A 9,444-nucleotide genomic window follows, 5' to 3' on the forward strand; every position below is an offset into this window, starting at 1 on the left:
GTACGACCGGAGAGTCATGCTGTGGGCTCTTGCTGTGCTCGGTTGCTACTTGCTTTCATCTTTCGTGTAGTGCGGTGAGCTTGGAGTGCCTTTAATGATGGTAGTGTTCCGGGATAGTAATTCCTCAATTTTAACCAGAAAAACCCGCACCCTCATCAGTGCTTACTCACGCTCAGCTCTTCCACCGAAGCTCAGCCAATTTAAATGGCACGATTCGTTGATTAAATTTGAGGATTTTTGATTTATAATTAGTTGAAGGAAAAGGAAAAGTGTAGTAATTTATGTACAGGATGTATGGTATTATCACAATTCATTTTTTCTTTCGTTTCACCTCATCGACAACTGTATCGCTTGAGCCCAGGCGCTAGACTGCCTTATCGCTCTCTCCCCGATGGTTCTCGCGCCGATTGCCAAATATTTATTTATTAATATTTATAGATTATAGCAAATGAAATGGTCCATATGAGCATTGTAGTCGATTGTCTCTCCATTCATCCTTCCAATCATCTGCCTTTAGTACGAAAGCAACTTGTGTTCGCTAAATTAGTTAGTTAATAAAACAAGTGAATTCAAGAACATTTCATTGCCATGGCACTCATTTTCATCATTAACGCTTTGGTTAATCCAGTATTTGGTTACAACACTTAAATAAAGAACATTCTCTTCATCTGATCACCAGGTTTTGCTGTGATTGAAGAGGGAAAAAAACTCCATACTGAAAAGCAACACTTAAACGAGAAAGAATACATTAATTTTAATTCACACAAAAGCTGTGCGCATCCATAATACAGTCAAGAAATGTCCTTGAGGCACTGGATGATAAGTGATAGAAGGGACAAAGGTTCACGAAAGGTTCATTTCCAATAAATTGTAACCTGAACAAGTGTGCAAATAGTGTGGAACTTGTAAAGGTACAGAGTGCTTCAATGTATTTCGAAATGTAACGTTGTGCACACAAAATACAAACATAAACGCGGTCAGTATTTTCAATTTCAATTCACACAGAATTCAATTAAAAATTGATAAAAATAAATCAATTTACATCGAGTGCCAGATGTCAGGACCCCACAGTACGCCCTCGGCCACCAAATGTACTGGTCGTAAACTCTTCGGAAACTCATCAATCGTCGATCGTATGTCCACCCAACTCACTTTTTGTGTTTTAAATTCGATTCCCATGCTTCCTCTTCTCGCTCCTCTCGTTTCCTCTCCCTCTCTCTCTCTCTCTCAGCCTTACTTGTGGTGCGATGGAGTGTTTCACGAAAATACGAATAAACACTGGCAACAATGTCAATCGAACATGATTTGCTGTTGCAGCCGGTCAGCCACCACCATATCCGCCACACAGCTGTGGCACACCGCATTGCTGGACCTTGGTTTCGCTCCACCACAAGCCCCTCCTGAACCGTACACCCCATTCCTGCTGACCAATATCAATCAATGCCGGAAAGGGCTGCAAACCGTCGTCGGTTGAGGCTGTGCGCAAGGGTGAGGAGGGTCAAAACCATTTTTCAATCTCACAACCAGTCACTCAACCCGAACCGGCCCGAACGGATCGATCGAAATCACGTCCACGTCCAGGTCAGTAGTCAGCAGCAGCAGCAGCAGCAGTACCAACGTGGTCGCACAATTTGGAGAGACTTTCGGATCCGGATTTTCGTGTCCTGCGTGATCTTGAAGTGCAAAGCCACACGGGGAGACTGCACGGAAGCAAATGGGAACCAAAACAACATCCACAACAACAACAACAGCAACAGCTCTCAACTATTGGTTTGTTTGTGCAGGCAAATCGAATTTCCTAGACGCCTCACCACCACTCAAAGCTTAGCTTTTTTTTATTTATTTTCAAACGAAGGGCCTCCGCAACACCTATCCTATCGGGAGGCTGCTGCGGGCCCACCCAATGGTCGCCGGTGACGTCCTAAGCAAACATCAATATTGAGATAAACTAGATTTAGTGCGGAAACCGTTCGACGCAACCGGCGTCATTCTTTTGCTCACATGTGTCGAAGGCAAGGCGACTACCAACAACCCTGGATTAGATCAAACGGAGAGACACAGAACCATCAGCCCACGCATCGCTTCCCCTCATCGTTGTCTTCATCGTCATCCTCTTCCAATGGAATCCCGGTTATGTCATCCAGCAGTAGCAGCAGCAGCAGCAGCAGCAGCAGCAGCAGCAGCCGGAACCACTCTGGCTGCTTCTGCTGCCACTGTTGTTGATTGGTAGACTAATTCGCAGCGAGCGTTATTGCTCCGAGCTCCGGGCTTTCCGTTTGCTAAATTCGATAAATAAAACATCATACGAACCCGGGGGGGTGGGCCCAAATTCGTCCGCCGAAAGCGCTACCGAAGCGAGAGCAGTCCAGCAGCCAACATTGAGTTCCACAAGAACGAGCGAGAGAGCGAAAGATGGGGAGCAGATTTTCCGAGCATTAAATTACGGTTTCAGTTTTCCGAGTTTTAAGATTTTAAGCGCACGGTGCCACTAACCGGGCTCATTAGCCGGGCCCAGTGGGCTGAGCACGGCGACGTGCCACGTGCCACGGACCAAAAACGGCCAAATGCATCATTTTAATGTGATTTCCATTCGCCGTGACGTTGCAAAATTGGTTTTGATAAGCAGCAGTAGCAGGACGAGCATCACATTTAGCATTCCGTTTCGCCAGTGCCATCGAGGTAGCGCAGACCATCGTTGAATTGAATTACTCGTTCGTTCGTTCGTTCGTTCGTTCGTTCGTTCATTCGCTGGCTACCAGCAGTTCGCGTACACAACGAAACTCTGTGCTCCAGTTCAGCCTACAAGAGAAGCTCGCACAAAAACCGTTTCTCCGGTTGTGGAAGGACGAAAATCTCGGTATCGTTACGTTGGTTGTGGAGGTCATAACCAGGATCGACCGGTCTCCGGTATCCCAAAAATGAAACTCATCCCCCCATGGAGAAAGAGAGAGAAGAGGTTCATGAATATGCTCGAATGCCTGGAATAGACACCGAGCGAACGAGCGTTCGGGGATGCTAACGCCGGAAATGGATAATCCGGTTAACCACAATCGATCGAACCATTGTCACTGATTCGATATTTGTGGTTAATTTACTCCACCGGTGTTACCAGGTGCTATTCCAGCCCGATTCGAGCCTGGGCTGCACTCTATTCTCCTCTGAAGCATTCTGAACAGAGCATGTTCCTGCGAGAAGACATTCGAAGCTCATTTCCTATTTTGTGGTGCAGCCATTTGAATGAATTATGAAGCTAAAGTATCATGTCGATGTTTGTAGCAGATCATTCCCTTTGTAATGATGTGCATTCGATTGCATTAGTGTCAGATGCTGCGTCAGATTGGATAGCAGCAGTTCAATATCGATTATATCGAGATTCTGTTAATCACTAAACGAACGGCTTATGAAGGAATAATTAAAAGATGCTCATACAGGGCGATAGAGACGGAGCGAGCGCTGGTCAATAGTTTCTATCTGCTCGTCTACTTTTTTTTTTTTTTATAAAATAACAACTATTTATTCAATAAATAGCAACAGTTACGTTAGTATCACAATTACATTTACAGCGAACATACAAGGAGACCTACGTCGATCACGCTATCATCATTGGACATGATAAAGAGGACGTAGTTGGCACAAAGACGTAGTACAGCTGTACGTTTAGCCGCGCTAACGTTAACTAGCTCCGGGAAACGAAAACAATTGAACGAAAACGCATATCCAGGAGCGAGGGTCCGCACCTTTTCCTGCAACAGGTCCCAAGCATCCTTGACACGGGAACATGACGCGAACTTGTGCTCGATGGACTCGGGACAGTTACACCAAATACACGCTGCACTAGACATTCTTCCGATTTTTACACAAAGTGCTCCGTGGCTCACTTTACCGTTGGCCAACATATAGAGGGCCGCACGCTGTTCTGACGTCAGGTCGCTGTTGTGGATGTTCTTCCATACCTTCCTCCAGCTGGATACTCCCATGGTTTCCACCTGTATCCTAGCTGGGGGGAGCAAATTAACCATAGCCTGACGCAGTGAACGGGTCGTTGGTGCTGTTCTTAGCGACTGCGGAACGTAGGCCAGATTCTGGATTACAATCCGTAGGCAAGGGTATGAGGAAGGCACTGATACCAGGTCGGGTGGGTTGCTTGCCCACTCTATGTGTTGACCTCCGATTGTTAGGCAACTACGTTCTTTCACGTACCGATTCGTTAGCAACACCGCCGTGTTGATCGCTGGCACATGCAAGTTGAGGCCTCCTCTATGGTGTGGCTGCGCAAGTTGCTGGAGTGGGACACGGATTCCTCCAGACCCGTTCCAGAGTACCGCTCCGATGATGCTGGTGACCTTGGCTACGTCCTTTGCTCGGGCGCTGCATATCGACGCAACATACCATAGCTTCGGCAACAGGAACGTATTCAGCAGGACCACCTTCTGCAGTAGGTTCAGATCTCTGATTCGATGCAGCCACACCATATGCCGGAATTTCTGGATAACAGTGTCCCAGTTGTGACCTGTGGCCTCTCTTATGTTGTTAGAAAATAATATTCCTAGTAATCGGAGACGCTCCACAGTGTTAAGCCATGGTATCGAGAGTCTTTCTTCTGTTGTCACCAGGCCAATATCCATACCCATGGTCTTCCTCACGTTGAGTGAAGCTCCTGAGCATGCTCCAAAGGCCTCGATCGCAGATCGCACTTGTTGGATAGTTGTTACGGAAGTACTCACCACTGAGATGTCGTCAGCATATGCATTGACCAGGTCATTCTGGTCGCTGCAAATACCTTCGAGCCTCTTAATGAGAGGGTGCAGGTACAATACAAACAAGAGCATCGATAGTGGGTCACCTTGACGCACGGATCTTTGGATCGCAAAGGGTTGGGACAGGACGCCATTTACAAGGACGCGGGAGTTGGAACGCTGACCGATGATTTTTATCAGATGTGCGAATTCCGCGTTGAGACCTAGCGCCTTCATCGTTTCGACGAGAAAATCTCTGCTCACTCGGTCGAAGGCTTGGGAGAGGTCGAAGGAAACAAGTTTCCCACATCGCTTCTTTCGCCTCAGATCTATTATTCGCTCCTTCACCGAGAGCACCGCCTGGAAGATGTTTCCAGGTTTGTTGCAGCATTTCTGGGTTGGCGATATGACATGCCATTTGTCTACAATACCCTGTAGTCTTTTTTTCAGCACTCTGGAAAGTAGTTTGTAGTCTGTATTTAAGAGGGAGATTGGGCGGTAGGAAGACAAGGTGGATCCCCCCCCTTTTTTCCCCACCAGAACTACTACTCCGTCAACAAAGCTCTCGGGGATCGTTCCGCTTCTGGCCTCATTAAGTATGAGCATGAGTTCCCGCCAAATAACGTGCAGTGTCTTGCGGTAGAATTCTATTGGTAAACCATCTGGCCCTGGCGACTTGCGTGGTGACGATTTTTTAATCGCATATAGCACCTCTTCATACGTGATTTCCTGCATACTGTTGTTGTTCTCTTCACAGTCTGGAGGGATTACCCGGTCACAGGCAAAAGACTCATCCGGGATACTTGCTTCGGCGGAGTAAAGTTCCTTGTAGTATGCATGTATGTGATTTATCACAGCCTTTGGTTCATGAATATCCTCACCGTTATCACACTTTAGGTTTTTGATCACATTGCTTCTCTGTCTTCGTTCACCGATCTGGAACATTGAAACCTTTTCTCCACCAACTCTGGTTTCGTTAATTCGGCAGTGTTCTTCGGAGAACCGTCGTTGGAGACGCAGCATTTCTGCTTTTATTCGATTGATGTTTGTCAATTCGTTAGTGTCAATCAGATAGTGCTCGTATGTGTTCTTCAGCTGCGTGTATAGTATGTTGTGAAGCGTATGAAACAGACTGTATTTTTGATTTGTCTTCCAACGGAAGAATGATTTGATTCGTGGTTTGGCGAAACGAATCCACCAATCCATCCATGATTTGTGATATTTTTTCTGTCGAGTCCAGTAGCTCCATTTACCTCTAAATACTAATACGGTGCTTCACATGCGACGCCTTAATCCTTGGTTCGGATCCATCTTTTGCCACTTCTTTGCTTTCCTTCTTCAATCGCCACCACGACTGCTCGCTCGCTTACTACTGACGAACGATGATGTTACGCTCGTTCCAGTGTTCAGCAGTTTTGAGGCGCTCGGTAATAAAATGATGGATTGATTCTACCCCCCAGCCTTTCCTCTCTCTCTCTCTCTCTCTCTCTCTCTGCGTGTCGCAATCCGTAATCCTACCCTCTGCTTTGCACCGATATTGCGCTGCGCTGCTGCAAACTGCTGATCCCGGGGATCTTTCCTTCTACCGAAGCAACGTTATTGAGCTCGAACCCCGCGACCTTACACCGTGTGCGGCGAAGCTTGAAGCTTCGAGATAAGCTTCAGCACATGAGCTCTCGCTCTCTCTCTCTCTCTCTCTCTCCGCGGCGTACAGCATCCATGACCGGCATCACATGCATGCAGCACCAGCAAACATTATCAATCATGAGACGAACCTCGAACGCAACTGTGGTGCTCCAGGGGGGAGGGCAACGTAAAAGGGTTATTAAACTTTTATTCCTTTTCATGCCATTGATTAACCGTCACACCGAATGTGCGCTCACAACCGAAACCGGGCTGACGGCAGTGGCGATGACGATGATGAGGATGATGGTGACGCTGTTGACGCAGTTGATAATAATGCCTTGGCGTTGTGGCCCCTTTGCCGGGCGTCGGTCATCCGAGAGCCATCCTGCCTGGCGCGCCAGGTCAAAAAGCTCCCCTAACCTACATATCCCATGACCTACAACCTCCTCAACCCGCCCCGGTGGTGATGATGGATGGATGGAACGCCACCACGGAACACCCAGGGAGCGACCGGCAGGATTATGGCCGTTATCAATGTGACAGTATTTATGCTCCGGTGGCGCTGCATCGATTCATTAGAGATTTGCACGCGATGGTAAGCAGTGTTCTCCACTAGCTCCCCCCCCCCCCCCCCCTTTGCCCCCATTCAGGCGAAAGTTTATGGTGAGAAAAGGCGGTGGCTGGTGAAAGCTTTAAATCCCCGCCAGCTACCGATTTACGAGCGAGTGTGACGCTTTTCCAGTTTACCGGACATCTGCCATCGGGTAAGAGTCGTGTAAGAGTCCGCTCGTAACTCACGCTCGAAGGAGCAATTATCGGAAAACGAAAACGGACGAGAATGACCATTTCTGGAATCGAAATCAAATTCAATCAACGCGTCCACCGATCGATTGCCTCCACCAGAGAGCGAGAGACAGACGGAGAAAAAGACCAAGTGGAGATATCCAGAACCGGAATAGATCACCATCGGTGAGGACACGATTAACGTACTACTCTCATCGAGGCGATAAATATAATTATTCCATTTTATTACCTCCTGCCACTCCGGCGCTCGGGATCGCTTGATGCTAAAACCACAATCAACCGATTGCTTACGAGGTGCCCGGTGTATCAATGGCCACGGTCTAGGCAGAAGCTCGCACCGACCATCAATCCATCGGCCACTTAATGCCGCCTCCAAGACACATGGCAAGCGACGATACACCGATGCCCTTTTTGTGTGAAATCGATCCGAGGCCCCCCGGTGTTTGCCACGAACCAAACAACCAATCAGGAAGGATCTCAAAGATTGCAGATGATAATCAACAACGCGCGATGAACTTCGCTCCCGGACGAACGGATTGATAGACAGACAACGCGTGCGACCAAGCGAGCCGAACGAAGCGCAAAGTAAATGAACCGGGAGCTGAACAGAAGCCGGAAAATCCTGTCCACCACACACCATCACATCAAGGACCATAACACCGTGGTTGAGAGCGAAAAAAAATCCCCAATCTCCCGGAACAACGAAGGCAAAAGAACGGAAAAAAGGGGCCAACGGTGATCCCAACCTTCCACGATCATAAAATTCCGACCAGGCCATCGCTATCAGAGAGAGAGGCAGCAGTAGCAACAGTGGAGTGGGGGACGAGCTCACTCTTAATTACAATCCGTCTCGAGCTACGGTCAGAGTCAAGCAGCCACAAGAGCTCTGTGCCAGAGACGGTCCATTTGCAATTCCGCTGCTACTGTTCTTCCTTGGATTGGCATGTGTGGAAGGCCGTGGCATGGCATGGCATGAGGTTAGTGGGCAAAATCTCTAATCCCACCACCAGCAAGAGCACGAAGAGATTCCGGATGCGAAAAACGGGGGAAAACAGAGCATCACGGATCCATTCGAAACGAATTTCCCGTGAAGCATTAGGTAAACTGCTCTTCCGTAGAGTACATCAGGTAGCTTCGTGGAAAAGCGCATCAATCCTTCGCTCAACACACCAGGCCACTCGTACGGCGAACGGTGCGGCTACATCGTGAAGCGAGCGTGAAAGCTGGCGTGAAAAAAGCGGTTAATTACAATGCAAGCCTTCGGAATGGGACCACAACCGAACCGAACCGTGATCCTTGATGAACTGCCCGGAGTTCATGCGAGACACCTTCACAAACACCTCTGGAGCCCTTTCGGTAGATCGTAGCAGCCGTGGATGGCAATGACTGATGGCGCTTACCTCTCGAAATGTGAATTGCGTCCGCTAGTTTTTCGGGAACAGTAGTAGCGGTCGACAGTGGCAGCGCGTGGCGTGCAGGGGTGCATTTCCTATCTGTGTTCCGGTGTGTGTCACTTGGCAAACCCCTGCCTTCATTTGCTGCTCCCAACAACAGCAGCACCCAACAAGCACTACACTTCTAGAGCAAACTGGATGTCGTCCCCTCAAGCCCCAGAACCCAGTTACCATTCGCTACGCATCCAACTGATCCGCACCATGGCCTCCCTTTCAAATTTCAACTCCGGAACTAACACACACGACACAATACACAATTTTAACCGGGGAGGGACACCTAATCGAGGCTCTGTTATGGATCTGGTCTAGCAGAATACTGGGAAATTGGCTTTAAGATCAAGCAACACTTGCCATAGCAACGATCACCGATACCTCAGACACACTGTGGGACATTACACAGAGACACAGAGCACAATGACTCACACGCAGAGACACTGAACGAATGGAGGAGAGACACATTCACTTTTGGCGGTTCCAATCTACGGCCACTCAGGCACCATTACGTTAGTACACTCGCCATTTTCATTACTTTTCATTCTTTTTTCTTAAGAAATTCCAAGAATTTTGGCCAGGAACTGCTTGACTTTTACACGCAACTCACGTGAACTACACTTCATTCTTCATTTCACTCGTAGAGAGCGATTTTTTGCGCGCCTTCTTGGACTCAGGAACGCGAAACTGCGTCAGTACTGCGTTTGGCATTTGGTACACTTGGGAGAACGGGATAACTTGCGGACACAGATTTTCTTTCGAATTAGAAAGGAGAGGAGCATCATCGTTACGCAATGCTGCGGTTGACCAAAGCACTCACATCCCCCGGTTGA

At 48.2% G+C, this 9,444-nt stretch overlaps 1 protein-coding gene across 4 annotated transcripts in view; it reads right to left on the reverse strand.

The window, feature by feature from the left end:
* LOC126577218 (cyclic nucleotide-gated cation channel alpha-3) overlaps window positions 1-8,664 on the reverse strand; it is an 80,500-nt gene extending 71,836 nt beyond the window's left edge. For all 4 annotated transcript variants that reach the window (XM_050238679.1, XM_050238678.1, XM_050238676.1 and 1 more), the window contains exon 1: window positions 8,567-8,664. The gene's annotated coding sequence lies outside the window, so the exon portion shown is untranslated. The remainder of the gene's footprint in view (window positions 1-8,566) is intronic.
* Window positions 8,665-9,444: the final 780 nt, after the last annotated feature.

The sequence above is a fragment of the Anopheles aquasalis genome, chromosome 3 (genome assembly GCF_943734665.1).
Source record: "Anopheles aquasalis chromosome 3, idAnoAquaMG_Q_19, whole genome shotgun sequence".
Taxonomy (NCBI): Eukaryota; Metazoa; Arthropoda; class Insecta; order Diptera; family Culicidae; genus Anopheles; species Anopheles aquasalis.